At 45.4% G+C, this 16,549-nt stretch overlaps 1 protein-coding gene across 1 annotated transcript in view; it reads right to left on the bottom strand.

The window, feature by feature from the left end:
* LOC137367139 (PC3-like endoprotease variant B) overlaps positions 1–16,549 on the bottom strand; it is a 650,040-nt gene that overhangs the window by 609,956 nt on the left and 23,535 nt on the right. The window lies entirely within an intron of this gene.

Genomic DNA, 16,549 nt, shown 5'->3' with positions numbered 1-16,549 from the left:
TTTGTTTGTGTGTGTGTGATACTCGTGTGTGCATGAAAGTTGCGGCGTAGCTTATTATTTTACTTAGATAGGTGTTATGACCAGGTGAGAAAGGTGTCTAGGGGTCTCTTTCAGCCTTCACCTGGTCTTACTGTAACAGGATTTAATTTTTAACTCCCCCTTTGGTGAATCCTTGTTCACCACTTTCCAATTATAAGGCAACGAAATGAGCACAAGAAGGTTTAAAGAAGAAAAGTAAAATCTATTAAAACTTAAACTCTAATTCGGTTAACACCTCTGGATACACACCGCACCCCATGCTAGCATATACAGCCACTGTAGTCTCGTGGGCCCTTCTTAATATTTTTCCCGAGTACCTCTGCAGAACCACTAACTGGTGAACTACTGTCCACTCCTTGCCCTCAGGTCTGTGTGGAGAACTCAATTTCCTCATCAGTACCTCATTCTTTAAGTAGTAGCAATCAGGGACTCCCTCTGCTTCACTTTCAGACTGGGCAGCCTGTGCTAACTCTCGCAATACTGGGTCGGCTCACTGAGCCTCGGCTAGGAAAATCCATTTAATTAATTCTCTGGATCTCCTAACTTTACAAAGAAAGTCTCGGACAGGCAGACCTCATGGTCAACTGCCTGCAGTGCCAAAGCAGTCTCCTCTTGGGGAGCTGGTTTGATCATGGCCTGAATCACTACACATTCAGGGACACTGCAGGGGACCATCTCCTGCCACTGCCCTGTCTCTCTGATCTTCTTCGGTCTTTCTTTAACTACTGGGGGGCTACCACCTTCACCTCCACCAGATCATTACCTAGGAGCAGGTCAACACTATCCACAGGCAAACTAGAGACAATCCCTACGGTCACCGGTTCCGAAACCAGATCGCACTCCAGGTGCACCCGGTGTACAGGTACAGGCATACACTGCCTCCAATGCCCTTCACCACCAGTTTGGTTTTCACTGCACTCTCTGGGGGAAAGATCAGGCCTTTTCCCAGTAAAAAGGATCTAGTCGCCCTGTGTCCCTGAGAATCACTATGGGCTCGCTTGCCCCACTCGAGTGGTATGGGATTACTTTCCCTTCAGACACAAAACCCTGATAACCCTCAGGAATCCTGTGGCGAAATTAATATGGCTCATTCTTGGCTGGTGGGGGCCTGCATGAGAATCGGGTTTTGATTTTAAGTACAATAAACTAACCTCTTTCTTGTTTAAACTCAATAAAACTTGTCTGATTGCTTTTTTTATGATTATAGTACCTAAAAGGGTTAAACTCACTGAATTGGGAAGCAGAAATAAACCCTGTTGTGGTCAAACAAGGAAAGGGACAAAAGGGGTGCCTTTCGACCCCTCCTCACCTGATTGTAACAGTTATTTGTGACATTGGCTGGAATTTTGCGCTTAGAAAGAACCATAGATAAATTGTGGCACAGAAGGAGGCCATTCAGCCCATCATGTCTGTGCCAGCCGAAAAAAACTAGCTACCCAATCTAATCCCACCTTCCAGCACCTGTTCCGCAGCCTTGCTGGTTACAGCACTTCAGGTGCATGTCCAGGTACCTTTTAAATGAGTTGAGGGTTTCTGCCTCCACCACCATTCCTAGTGGTGAGTTCCAGACAAGCACCACCCTCTGGGTGAAAAAGTTTTTCCTCATGTCCCCTCATATATGATATCATTCTGGAGTCTATAGCTATCCTCTTCACTATCAACTACATGGTCAATCTTTGTGTCAACAGCAAATTTCCCAATCATGCCTCCCACATTTAAGTCCAAATCATTAATATATATTACAAACAGCAAGGGACCCAACACTGAACCCTGTGGAATGCCACTGGAAACTGCTTTCCGTTTGCAAAAACAATCCTTCTGTTTCCTGTCACTGAGCCGGCTTATCAGACGGGAGTCATCACCGGGAGCGGTGGCCACTGCTGGGACTGCAACCCAGCTTCAAGATCAAGATGACAAAAGGGACAGAAAAGAGGTAAGTTTTTGGGGCCTCGCCAGGGGGGTCGGTTGGGCCCCAGTGAGGCAAGGGGGGTCGATTGGGGAAGCGAGGGACGTGTTGGGCATTGGGGGTAGTTGGAGCATCGGGGGCGGCCCTTCATTTGGGCACATGATGCCCGTTCAGGAGGGCCCCCTCCCCCAGGCTGCCAGAAGGCCGCTTACTTTTTACAGGCAGCTTTTTTCAGGTCTGGGATGCCCGCCTGCCAATGGTAAAATCCCCATGGCGGCAGGCAGAGGCCCTTAAGTGGCTGCTAACTGGACACTTAAGGGCCTTGATTGGCCTGGGGCAGGCGGGCCATTTCTTGTCACCGCCGTCCCGTGTAGTCCTTTGTGCACGAACTATGAGATACCTTGAAATGCTAAAAAAGACAGTCAAATCCAGAATGATTTGCTTGGATGTTCTGCGACTTGGAGTTTAGTGCTCGCTACATCTTGTCCTCTCTTGAACTCCTGGAGAACCAAAGCCCCCTCTGCTTTTCTGATAGTTTGCCGGAAAATCTATATCATCGAGCTGCAGCATTTAGTTGGCTTGTTGCAGAAATTGAAGTGGAACAAAATTCTAGTGGGCCTATTCATGGGACCATAACTGGTCTTGAACATTTAACCAGCTTTACACACAGCTTAACAGGTGGGACATGTGGTAGGGACAGGTGGGGATGTGGTAGGAATATGGAATTAGTGCAGGATTAGTATAAATGGGTGGTTGATGGTCGGCACAGACTTGGTGGGCCGAAGGGCCCGTTTCAGTGCTGTATCTCTAAAACTAAAAAAAAAACTAAAACAAAAAGAATGTCCTTCTTACAGCTAGCCACAGTGAGCCTTGAGCGGAATAGGCTGGATGCGCTTTCTCATTCCTACACCGTATGTTCCTATGGCTTGCAAACATCTCAGTGCCAAATCCTGTATATGTACAATTCAATCCCATCTGGTGCTGTGTGCCTCACATTTGTCAAAGTGCTATCTCCTGTATATATGACGTCAACTGGGTGAGTTGTGTGCCCACCACAGCAGATGAACCCATAATTTGTGATGAGGGAGCTCAGGATCTCCTGGCTCATTTGCCTCACTAACACACTGCGACTTTGCCTGTTGCAGTTACACATCGCATCATACATTATCTTCTTCTGGCTGTGCTTACACTGAAAATTCACAGCAAGGTTTCTATCTTTGCTGCTGTTTGTTCAGGCATGCTCTATGAAATGATCCCCTAGAGCCAGAAATGATCACAAATTCATCTTGCAATGTTGATCACAAAAATACATTCAAGATGACCTGGAAATATGGCAGTATGGTGATGCCGCATGCTGATGCTGAAGCACTTTACACCACAGGGTGCAGGATATGGGTGTAAGGCCACAATTCCCCACACAGCATGATTTAAATCTTATGAGCGAGGAAGCGAGATTGAGAAAGCGAGAGAAAGACAGAGAGAGAGAGAGAGAGACATCCCATAAAGTGTGAAGGGTAAGATACACCACAGGATGTAGGATACAGATATAAGGCCACAATTCCCCACACAGCATCCTTTAAATCTTAGGAGAAAGAGAGAGAGAGAGAGATTGAGGGAAAAAGTGAGAGAGAGAGACAGAGAGAGATTGTGAACAACAAGATACACCATAGGACGTAGGATATGGGTGTAAGGTCACAATTCCCCACACAGTATGATTTAAATCTCACCAAAGCGAGAGAGAGAGAGAGAGAGATGTCCCCATAAATTGAGAAGGGAATTCAGAGGATGAGATTCCCTGACTGCTCCATGCTCTGTGTCTGCCTTAGCAGCAGCACTAGCAGTGAACTCAGAATAAATTAGATTTACCTAACCACAATACATGTGACAAGGTACAAGAAAAAAGGGGAAAGGCAGAAAGGCACCTCCCCAAGAAGAACGTAAAACCCTCTATAATGAGGATTTAGATTCACAACATAATCAATAGGGTTCTTTACAGATCAATGTCTTTTTCATCTTTGACAGTCTGCTTCACAAAGGGTGGTGTTGTGATAATGTTACTGGACTAGTTACAGGGCAAGATGGGAGTTCACATCCCACGTCAGTTTGAGAATTAGAATTTTGTTTCAAAATTTTGGAATTAATAAATGCCGTATCAGGACAAGTGCTCAAGAATCTGTTGGATTGTCCTAAAAATCTAACTGGTTCACCAATGTCTTTTAGGGAAGACCCTGCTGTCTTTTTCCAGTCTGACCTTTAATGTGACTCCAGTTCCTCACCATCTAGTTGACTCTGAAGTGACCTGGCGAACCATTCACTTGCAGCAAACCTCAGGTCAACCAAGGATAAGCAATAAATGCATATCCCAAGAATAAGTTTTTAAAAAATGCAATCTAACACATTGTTGTAGTAATTTATGAGTTTTCGCTCCACCCGTCAGGAATGTATAATGGGAATTATAATGCACAGAATGTCATGATGAGCATGTGCCTGAAGTTCCACGGTACATTTCCAGTGAGAGCACAAACCTGTAAAGTTGTGCCTGTTGAACTGGTTCAAACAAACTTTGTAATTAAATTCAGTAAAGACTGGATTTTGGTTGAGCAGTCTGAAAGCACAGTGGTTATTGAGGAGTCAAGAGAAGCAGTGGAGTGGGAAATCTGGGTGGCATCATTGTGCATGGCAAAACTGACCTTGCGTTTGTTTTATTCATAAAAATCTGTAAAATAAAATACATTACAAAACAGTTGACATTCCAAAAAGTGCAAAGGAAATCAGTTTTCTTCAATACAGGAGTGAATTGCCTCACAACCCATCCATTCCATTTTGTATGCCATGCACATTTTACAGCAAACCCATATTTGGTGTACACAGCCCGAGGAGTTTCCCATGTGTCCAGCCCCTCAGTTTACTATGGTGGGAGGACCTTACACAGTGGTCTTTCCCCATTGAGCCTTTGCAACGGTTTCCCCAAGCTTTAGTGCGTCCCTCAGCATGTAGTCCTGGACCTTGGATTGTGCCAACCTGCAACACTCGGCCATGGACAACTCTTTGCGCTGGAAGAGCAGTAAGTTTCGGGCAGACCAAAGAGCATCTTTCACCAAATTGATGGTCCTCCAGCAAAAGTTGTTGTTTATCTCAGTGTGCGTCCCTGGGAACAGCCTGTAGAGCACATACTCCTGTGTTACACAGCTGCTTGGGATGAACCTCGACAAAAACCACTGCGTCTCTTTCCACACCTGCTTTGCAAAGACACGTTCCAGAAGGAGGTGGGTAACTGTCTCTTCCCTACCACAGCCACCTCGAGGGCAGCGTGTGGAGGGGGTGAGACTCCGGGCATGCAGGAAGGATCTGATGGGGAGGCCCCTTCTCACCACCAGCCAAGCTACGTTTTGGTGCTTGTTTGAAAGTTCTGGTGATGAGGCATTCCGCCAAATGGCCTTGTCAGTCTGCTCGGGGAACCATCTGACAGGATCCACCATCTCCTTTTCCCGTAGGGCCTTGAGGACAGTCCGTGCAGCCCATTGCCTGATGGATTGGTGGTGAAAGATGTTTTTCCGCAGAAAGTTTCCCACGAAGGATAGGTGGTATGGCACGGTCCAACTGGATGGAGCATTCCGTGGCAATGTGACCTGACCCATCCTTCGCAAAACCAGGGACCGATAGAACCTCAGCACGTAGTGACACTTGATGTTTGCGTACTGGGGCTCTATGCACAGCTTGATGCAGCCACACACGAAGGTGGTCATCAGGATGCGGGCGACGTTGGGTACATTTTTCCCACCTTATCCAGAGGTTTGAACATTGTGTCCCTCTGGACCCGGTCCATTCTGCATCTCCAGATAAAGCGGAAAATGGCTCGGGTGACCGCCATGGCGCAGGAGTGGGGTATGGGCCAGACCTGTGTCACATACAGCAACAACGTGAGCACCTCACACCTGATGACCAGGTTCTTACTCACAATGGAGAGAGAATGGTGCTCCCACATGTTCAGTTTATGTTGTACCCTGGCTACTCGCTCCTCCCAGGTTTTGGTGCACACCCCAGCCCTTCCGAACCATATCCCCAGCACCTTCAGGGAGACTAACCTGACGGTGAAGGGGACAAGGTATCGGTCGGCCCAGTTCCCAAAGAACATGGCTTCACTCTTGCCGTGGTTTACTTTGGCTCCCGAGGCCAGTTCAAAATGGTCGCAGATGCTCATCAGTCTGCGAACGGACAGTGGATCCGAACAGAAGACGGCAACATCATCCATGTACAGGGAGGCTTTGAAGTGAGTACCTCCACTGCCTGGGATTGTCACTCCTCTTATGCCCGCATCCTTCCTAATGGACTCAACACAAGGTTCGATACAGCAAACAAACAAGACAGGGGAGAGAGGACAGCCCTGTCTGTCTCTAGATTGGTTCAGGAAACCTTCTGATTCCCACCCATTGACTGAGACTGCGCTACTGATGTTTGTGTAGAGCAGTTTGATCCAATTGCAGATTCCCTCCCCAAACCCCATTTTGGAGAGCACATCCATCATGTATGTGCGTGATATCCTGTCAAAAGCCTTCTCCTGGTCCAAGCTGATGTGGAAGGTGTCCACTCTGCTGTCCCGTACATAGGCAATAGTATCCCTGAGTAGCGCGAGACTATCAGAGATTTTCCTGCTGGGTACAGTGCAGATCTGGTCAGTTTGAATCACCAACTCCAGAACAGACTTGTCCTGACTGGCGATAACTTTGGACAGAATCTTGTAGTCAACATTAAGCAGTGAGATGGCCGCCAATTTCTGATTTCCGCCCTCTCCCCCTTCCACTTGTAGATGAGGGTGATGATGCCTTTCCTCATGGATTCTGACATGCTGCTGGCCAGAAGCATACTCTCATATAATTCCAGCAGGTCTGGGCCAATCCAGTCCCACAGAGTCGAATGCAACTCAACCAGTAAGCCATTGCTTCAGGGAGTTTTACTCATCTCGAATGACCTGACGGCGTTTGTCAGCTCATCCAGAGTTAGCGGTTTGTCCAGTCTCTCCCGCATGCTGTCATCTAAGACCTCCGTGATAGATGACAGGCAAGACCGGGAGGCCATGCTGTCCGTGGGCTTCACGTCGTACAGACCAGCATAAAAGGATTTGCTGATCCTTAGTATGTCAGACTGCGAAGATGTTACCGAGCCATCCTCTGCCTTCAGGCTGCAGTTCACAGTGCTCTCTCTGTGTACCTTTTGGAAGAAGTAACGCAAGCACGTCTCATCCTGCTTCAACGGAGCGGACTCTGGACCGAAGATGATCTTGGAGTCCTCCGTGACAAAGAGCGAGGCCTGCTGGCTCTTCACCTCTTGGAGATCCTCCTTGACCTCGACTACCATCGACTGCAGCAAGAGCAGATTTTGCATTCTTTTCTGGAGTCGGGACATTTCCCTCTGTCTCTCTCTCGCCCTCTGAACACTTTGAAGATAAAGAACCTCTTGATGTTCTCCTTGATCGCCTCCCACCAGTGCACCAGAGACTCAAAGAAGGGTTTCACGGTTCTCCAACCTTTTGAGTTCCTCAACGTTCTCTGGGGTTAACAGTGTAACATTGAGCTTCCATGTCCCCCTGCCAACCAGCTGGTCTTCCTGTATGTGACAGTGTAAGAGGCAATGGTCGGAGAAGAACACCGGCTTGACGTCAGTGGATCTTACCGTGAAAGCACGGGACACAAACAGGAAGTCAATCCTGGAATGAGCAGACCTGTCCTGTCTTGATCGGATGTATCTACGCTGCACTCCATCTTCAGGGTTGCTGAGGACGTCGTGCAGCTTGGCGTCTTTTGCTGTTTTCATTAGCAATCTGGACGTAGCATCCAGTTTGCTGTCGTCCCTGCTGGATTGTCCAGTTGCGTTAATGATGCAGTTGAAGTCACCGCCTAGAATGACCGGTCTGGATGTTGCCAGCAGCAGTGGGAGCTGCTGGAGGACCATCAGTTGCTCACTGCATTGAATCGGGGCATACACGTTGACCAACCAGAGCGGAGCATTGTTGTACATTACATCTGCTACGAGGATGCAACCGCCCAACACCTCCTTAACTTCGGAGATGGTGAGGTTGCCTCCCCGAAGCAGAATACCCAGGCAGGAGGAAAGGGAATAATTTCCTCCTGACCGGATCGATGGCCCATGGGACCACCATCGCGACCATTGTCTGTAGGTGCTGAGATGTGGTATTCCACACTCTTGCAGAAACAGCAGGTCGGCTTTGACTTTGGCGAGGTAGTCCAAGGTTGAAACACATTGTGTAGTGGATTTAATGCTACGCACATTAATCAAAGCAATCTTTATACCCATTTTAAATTTGGGTGTTGCTTCCCACACCAGTTGTCCTTGTTAGTCCCAGTCCTTGGGTATATTCCTGTATACCCATAGTGTACACAAACTGTTTCACATTCGTTGGGCTCAGAAACCCCTCCTGGTTACTCATGTGGGGTTCGTTCTGCTGGGGTGACATCAGGGGGGTCTTGTAGGCAGCAAGGTTCGGGCTGTCCTCTGCTGTTGGTGTCTTTCCCCTCTGTTCCTCCTTGACGACATCACTTACCGCACAAGTTGCAGCACTTACTCTGCTTACAGTCCTTGGTCTGATGGCCTTCCTTCTTGCAGTTCTTGCAGACGACTGTGCTGCATTTAGCTGCCAAATGACCAGATTTGCCACAGGTGCGACAAACTCTGGGCTGCCCCACATAGACCAAGAAGCCTCGACTTCCCCCGATAGCGAACCTGGAGGGAGGATGGATGATGGCATCAACCTTCAAGGTCACCTTGACATGCCGCTTGCTGGTCCAAATCCCAAATGGGTCCTTGACATCAGTGCTGCTGCAGGCTACATCGACATACCTGGCAAGGAAGGTGAGTACATCCACGACATGGGAGTTATAGAGGTGAATTGTCACCACCTGGACATGTTGCGATGGCAGCAGGAACAGTGGCTCCACTGTGAGGATCGACAGCAGGGCCTGGTTTCCCTTCTCCTTGAACACCTTCAGGAACTTGATGCATCCCGTCACACTCTTGAACGTCACGTCGAAATATCCACTGCTGGGGAAGTCCTGCAGCTTAGAATCCACAGCAATCAATAAAGATTTTCTTAATGAAGAAGGTACAGTCAACAGGTGCACCTCCTTCCTTATCCTTCACTACCACCCGAACGGTGTTACGCACTCCCTGGCCTGAAGCTCTAGAATTGGTTACAGCCATTTTACTCAAAACTTACCTGGAACAGGATCAAAGGCCACCGATCATTGTTTCTCCCCTGCGTCTGTAGATAATGTCATCAAGGGATAGCACATAAATGAGAAATGATGGATCCTCGGGGGACTTCCAGGTGATGAAGAGAGTACGCTAACATAGTGGTTATGTTTCTGGACTAGTAATCCAAAGATCCGGACTAATGATCTACAGACACGAATTCAAATCCCACCATGGTAGCTGGGGAATTTAAATTCAATTAGGTAAATGAAAACTGGAATAAAAAGCTAGTCTCAGTAATGGTGACCATGAAGCTACCGATTGTCTTAAAAACCCATTCAGTTCACTAATGTCCTTGAGAGCAGGAAATCTGCTGTCCCGACCCGTTCTGGCCTACATGAGACTCCAGATCCACAGCAACGTGGTTGATTCTAAACTGCCCTCTGAAATTGCCTAGCAAGTCATTCAGTTGTATGAATGAAGGCGACTCACCACCACTTTCTCGAGGGTAATTGGGGATGGGCAATAAATGCTGGCCTTGCCAGCAACACCCACATCCTGTGAATGAACAAAAGAAAATATGCAGAGATCAAAGGAGAAGCCATTGTTTGAACTACACTAGCTTCATCAGATAAAGTGGAACTAAATGAGAGCAATCACTTAAACCAGGACAGTAGAGAAGAGGTGTTGGAGGAGGACAGACCATGTCAAAGGCTATATTCTTTCTTTTTTCTTTTCTTTTGGGCCTCCTTATCTCGAGAGACAATGGATACGCGCCTGGAGGTGGTCAGTGGTTTGTGAAGCAGCGCCTGGAGTGGCTATAAAGGCCAATTCTGGAGTGACAGGCTCTTCCACAGGTGCTGCAGAGAAATTTGTTTGTTGGGGCTGTTGCACAGTTGGCTCTCCCCTTGCGCCTCTGTCTATATAAAGGCTATATACAGGTCAAGAAAGACTAAGGAGGATAATGCGCCACAGTCACAGAGCATATCATTGAGGAATTTGAGTCAGGTTGTTTTGGTGCTACGGGTGAGGCAGGATCCACATTCATCTATATATTACATATTTTTGTGGGTTCATTTTTTCCCTCCTAAATGCTATTATTATTAATTTGGGTTGATAACTGGATAACAATAAATGATTTACAGCCCACAAATTGATTTATCCCCATCTATTGCTCAAGGCTAGCTTCTGATTAATGATTTGGGCCCTTCTCATCCTGGAAGGCAAGACTCTCACAAGATTTTTTTTAGATGAAATGGTATCGTATTGCAGTGATATCACTGACTCACTTTTAAGTCTGATCAAACCCCCTTGGGGCAGAATGAAGGGGCAGAATAAAGACTTGATGAAGAATAAAGAGAATTAATAGTAAAACCAACAGCTAAGATTTCCCACTTCTTTGCTTTTCAGTATGTGATTTTCTGCCCATTAACTTCAACCTTTGGAAAGTTATGGACTGGTGAGTGCAGAAGTAGAAATTCCTGGCCTTTGTATCTGTCTTCACAATAGAAGATACAAAAGCCACTCTGAAAATAATGGGGAACCAAGGGTCAAATGAAAGTAAGATATTAAAAAAATCAGTATTAGTAAAGAAATAGTACTGGAGAAATTAATGGGACTAAAATCCATTGAATCCCCTGTACCTGATAGCCTATACCCTAGGGTTTTATATGAGGAAGCTACAGAGATAGTGGATGCAATGGTTTTGATTTTCCAGAATTCTTCAGCTTGCAGAATGGGTCCCTGCAGATTGGAAGGCAGTAAATGTAACATGCTATTCAAGAAAGGAGAGAGAGATAAAACAGGGAACTATAACCCAATTTGCCTGACATCAATAGTTGGGAAAATACTAGAATCTAATATTCTTTCTTTTCTTTTGGCCTACTTGTCTCGAGAGACAATGGGTAAGTGCCTGGAGGTGGTCAGTGGTGTGTGGAGCAGCGCCTGGAGTAGCTATAAAGGCCAATTCTAGAGTGACAGACTCTTCCACAGGTGCTGCAGAAAAATTTGTTTGTCGGGGCTGTTACACAGTTGGCTCTCTCCTTGCGCCTGTCTTTTTTCCTGCCAACTGCTAAGTCTCTTCGACTCGCCAAACTTTAGCCCCACCTTTATGGCTGCCCGCCAGCTCTGGCGAACGCTGGCAACTGACTCCCACGACTTGTGATCAATGTCACAGGACTTCATGTCGCGTTTGCAGACGTCTTTAAAGCGGAGACATGGACGGCCGGTGGGTCTGATACCAGTGGCGAGCTCGCTGTACAATGTGTCTTTGGGGATCCTGCCATCTTCCATGCGGCTCACATGGCCAAGCCATCTCAAGCGCCGCTGACTCAGTAGTGTGTATAAGCTGGGGATGTTGGCCGCCTCGAGGACTTCTGTGTTGGAGATACGGTCCTGCCACCTGATGCCAAGTATTCTCCAGAGGCAGCGAAGATGGAATGAATTGAGACGTCGCTCTTGGCTGACATATGCTGTCCAGGCCTCGCTGCCATAGAGCAAGGTACTGAGGACACAGGCTTGATACACTCGGACTTTTGTGTTCCGTGTCAGTGCGCCATTTTCCCACACTCTCTTGGCCAGTCTGGACATAGCAGTAGAAACCTTTCCCGTGCGCTTGTTGATTTCTGCATCTAGAGACAGGTTACTGGTGATAGTTGAGCCTAGGTAGGTGAACTCTTGAACCACTTCCAGAGCGTGGTCGCCAATATTGATGGATGGAGCATTTCTGACGTCCTGCCCCATGATGTTCGTTTTCTTGAGGCTGATGGTTAGGCTAAATTCATTGCAGGCAGCCGCAAACCTGTCGATGAGACTCTGCAGGCACTCTTCAGTGTGAGATGTTAAAGCAGCATCGTCAGCAAAAAGGAGTTCCCTGATGAGGACTTTCCGTACTTTGGACTTCGCTCTTAGACGGGCAAGGTTGAACAACCTGCCCCCTGATCTTGTGTGGAGGAAAATTCCTTCTTCAGAGGACTTGAACGCATGTGAAAGCAGCAGGGAGAAGAAAATCCCAAAAAGTGTGGGTGCGAGAACACAGCCCTGTTTCACGCCACTCAGGATAGGAAAGGGGTCTGATGAGGAATCTAATATTAGAGAATCTAATATTAGAGGCATGGTAACAGGGAACCTGGAAAATCATAATAGGACTGGGCAGAGTTAACACAGATTTCCAAAGGGCGATCATGTTTGATGAATCTATTACAAGTTTTTAAAGTTATAACTTGCAAGGTAGATAAGGGATAACCAGTGGATATAATGTATTTGGATTTTCAAAAAGCATTTGATAATGTGCCACAAAAGAGGTTATTACACAAAATTAGGACTCTAAGTATTTGTTTACTGTCTCTGTCATTATTAAGGAAGAAATAGCAGGACATTTAGAAAAGCTTAATGCAATCAAACAGAGTCAACATGGTTTTGTGAAAGGGAAATCATGTTTGACAAATTTGCTAGAGTTCTTTGAGTATATAACAAGCAGAGTTGATAAAGGGGAACTGGTAGATGTAGTGTATTTGGATTTCCAGAAGGCATTTGATAAGATGCCACATAAAGGATTATTGCACAAGATAGGAGCTCACGGTATTGGGGGTAATGTATTAGTATGGATTGAGGATTGGTAAATACACAGAAGACAGAGAGTCGGGATTAATGGGTCTTTTTCAGGTTGGAAAGACATAACTAGTGGAGTGCCACAAGGATCAGTCCTAGGGCCTCAATTATTTACTAGCTATATTAATGACTTGGAGGAGGGGGCAGAGTGTAATATATCCAAATTTGCTGACGATACAAAAATAGGTGGGCGGGCATATTGCGATGAGGACCTAAGGAATCTGCAAGGGGATATGGATAGGTTGAGTGAGTGGGCAAAAACTTGGCAGATGGAGTTTAATGTAGGAAAGTGTGAGGTCATGCACTTTGGTAGGAAGAATCAAAAGGCAGACTATTATTTAAATGGAGAGAGACTCCAAAAAAAAGTGCAGCACAGAGGGATCTGGGTGTTCTTGTGCATGAAACACAAAAAGTTAGCATGCAGGTGCAGCAAGTAATTAAGAAGGCAAATGGAATTTTGGCCTTTATTGCTAGGGAGTTGGAGTTTAAAAATAGGGAAGTCTGGTCACAACTGTACAGGGTGTTGGTGAGGCCGCATCTGGTGTACTATGAAAGGATATACTGGCATTGGAGACAGTTCAAAAGAGATATACTAGGCTGATTCCTGGGATGAAGGGGTTGACTTATCAAGAACGGCTAAATGGGTTAGGCCTTTATTTGTTAGGGTTTAGAAGAATGAGGGGTGATCTTATTGAAATGTACAAGATTCTGAGGGGGCTTGACAGGGTAGATGTTGAGAAGATGTTTCCACTAGTGGGGGAAATCTCGAACTAGGGGACATAGTTACAGAATAAGGAGACACTCATTTAGAACTGAGATGCGAAGGAATCTCTTCTCTCAGAGGATAGTCCTACTCCTGCTTCTATTTCTTATGTTCTACCATCATATTGTTTAATCTAGTTTCCCAATCTACCTTAGCTAATTTGCCTCTCATACCTCAGTAATTTTTTTGTTCAGATTAAAGCGCCTAGTTTTATACTTAACCAAATCACTCTCAAACTCAATATAAAATTCTAGCAGATTATGATCACTCTTCCCAAGAGGCTCCTTTACTACAATGTTATTAATTAACCCAGTCTCACTGCACAATGCTATACCTGAAATAGCCTGTTCCCTAGTCAGTTCCTCGACATACTGATCTAGTCATCTTATATACATTCCATGAACTCATCCTCCATACTGTTACTGCAAATTTGGTTTGCCCAGTCTATATAAAGACTTAAGTCCCCAGTGATGACTGTATTACCCTTGTCCTATGCGTGCCTTATTTTCTGAGTTATACTCTGCCTGACATTATAAATACTGTTAGGGCTCCTATAAGTTACCCTTCAAAGGTGATTTTTCCCCTTGTTATTTCATAGCTCCACCCGAACTGATCTTACATCTTGATTTTCCAAACTAAGATCCTTTCTCTCTACTGTCCTTATCTCGCCCTCAGCCATAATTGTCTACATATTATCAGTGACTCTTAAAGTAATCCTAAGAATGTCATGGGGCCTTATATAAATCCATTTCTTTCTTCTTACTGAATATGCAAACTCTGAATCCAGGGTGCAGACAGTTTAATTGTAATTAGTTAATTCAAAATTAATTAAATTCAAGAAATAATGAATATGTTCCACTAAAACTGAAAAACACCTTAGTTGACGAATCTGAAAGCTTCAGGAGTAATTTTATAAAATTGTGTTCCCAGTGGTTGAAGCTCCATGCTCAAGCATGGTTTTGTAAAATTACCCCACTCATGCCATCTTCGAGGCCATTTGTATCATTGTTAGATTACACAAAGCTGCTCCACAGTACGCATATCATTTTTTAAACATTACTTACAGCTTGTAGCTATACATGTCCGATGACACAGTTTGATTTGTCACCTTGTTATGTTGCATTACAGTATTTTCTAGCCTGCCTAGTTAATCCTGCACATAGGAGATGGGGTGGTCTTTATGAATGCCTCTCCCTTTACTATTTCCCTACTATGAAAATCAGACCATTTCCCTGATAAAATGCCCAATGATGCCCTCTGGCACTGACCCTGCTAGGGTATGGTGGGCCAATGGGAGGATACCTCATTTGCATGGAGCTGTAGGATACTCACAGCACTACAGGTGCATCTTAGGGGTCTGGCAGCCCTACATTGTTAGAAACATTGGCACCTGATTGCCAACCTAGTTGGAAGGGATGTCACTTGAGCATCTCATCCCTCTCATCGCTGCATCATGTGATCTGCTTACCAAATGGGTCAATACAATTTATTTTTGATTATCATTTTCTTTGGAGATCCAGGCCACACCCCTAAGCTGGACCCCTCCTCTATCCCACCCCCTCACTTGTGTATTTTTGAGGGTTAGTATGCCTCATCTCACTGGGTGTACCAGCTGTCAGACATACACTGGGTCCCATAGAGAAAGAAGAAGCATCTCGCTCCAGCACCTCCACATCAATAGTCTTCTAAGTGACAGTTGGAGGCTGCATCTCATACAAGACCAAGTGGGAAATCACTGATTATGTACCGATCTGGTGTACCTAGGCCCCGACCTATTTCCAAGCCATTCCTTTGAGCACCCACCAGACATACAGCAAAACTCTGCTGTAAGAGCCAAATAAATTCAGCCCTTATGTATTTCGAGGATTGTGGTAACAATATATTGAACAAACCTTGGTCAGATATGGTATAACCTATAATAATATTTGGAGCTCCCTTTTACTTCCTTCCACAGTATAGTCTCAACCTAAGCCTTTCAAAGGCAGATAACATTACATATTACCATAAGGATTTTCATTAGCATAGCTTCAGAGCTGGAGCTGCATGTCAAATAGTTTTTAGCTTTGCTGTTGCAGCTCCATGTATACAGGGATTAAACACGAACTGACAGCAGCATATTTCACTTGTAATCATTAATTGCCTTCAGTAAGAGTTCACCTGCATCGATTCCTCTTGGGATACTGTGCCTTGACCTTAGACCTCCGGAAGTTAAAGGTAGTGACTCAGCACCTCATCCTTCAAACAGAATCAATGAAATTAAAAGCGACTAACTGGGAAAGCCATGAAGCGTTTAGATGACCAGAGTCTCTCTGGATTTAAAGGAGTTTTTTAACTTCACTTGTGGATTCTTATGGTGGTTGTGTATATGTGTGTATTCAAGGTGGTGGGGAGCGGTGGGGTTGAGGGGGGGGGGGGGCGGGGCGGGGAGGGAGTTTTATTGGGAAAGTGTCAATTTGTTATTCTGTCAAAATCTTCAAAAATGATCAAAAACAAACCTTGTGTACTTGTACAACAGCCCCAGGCAATTTTATGTAACAAAAACAACAAACCCTGCAGAGTGCATTACATATTGGATAAATAATTGACTAAATTCCAAAATAAATAAAATACTTGCCAGTCTCTATTTCTTTTAACTATGCTCTGATTGGAAGAAGACAAAAATTTATGAAACAGAAGGTGGGGGTGGTGGTATGGGGAGTAGTGCCATGGAGAGCTTCAGAAAACTCACCTCTGAGCACAGAGGGGCCCTTGGATCACAGACGGAAATCTATACCTCAACAAGCTAAGCATAACTTTATCAAAAGAATACTTCGAACTCCAATAAAGTAGGAGAGAAGAGAAGGGACTGTTAGGAGACATGGTAAGGAGATGAATGAAATTCTTGCCTTCATTAACTTGCAAAAAAAAAGCCTGGGTACAAAGCAATCTTCATAAAACATGTGTTTTTTTCGTTTTAAAGTAAGTATATGGGAATTTCACCCCCTAGTTGATGTTTGCAAACTAAAACATCCACAGTTGCATTTCTG

This window comes from Heterodontus francisci, chromosome 3 (genome assembly GCF_036365525.1).
Source record: "Heterodontus francisci isolate sHetFra1 chromosome 3, sHetFra1.hap1, whole genome shotgun sequence".
In the NCBI taxonomy this organism is placed as follows: Eukaryota; Metazoa; Chordata; class Chondrichthyes; order Heterodontiformes; family Heterodontidae; genus Heterodontus; species Heterodontus francisci.
This window is presented reverse-complemented; position numbering and strand designations above follow the sequence as displayed.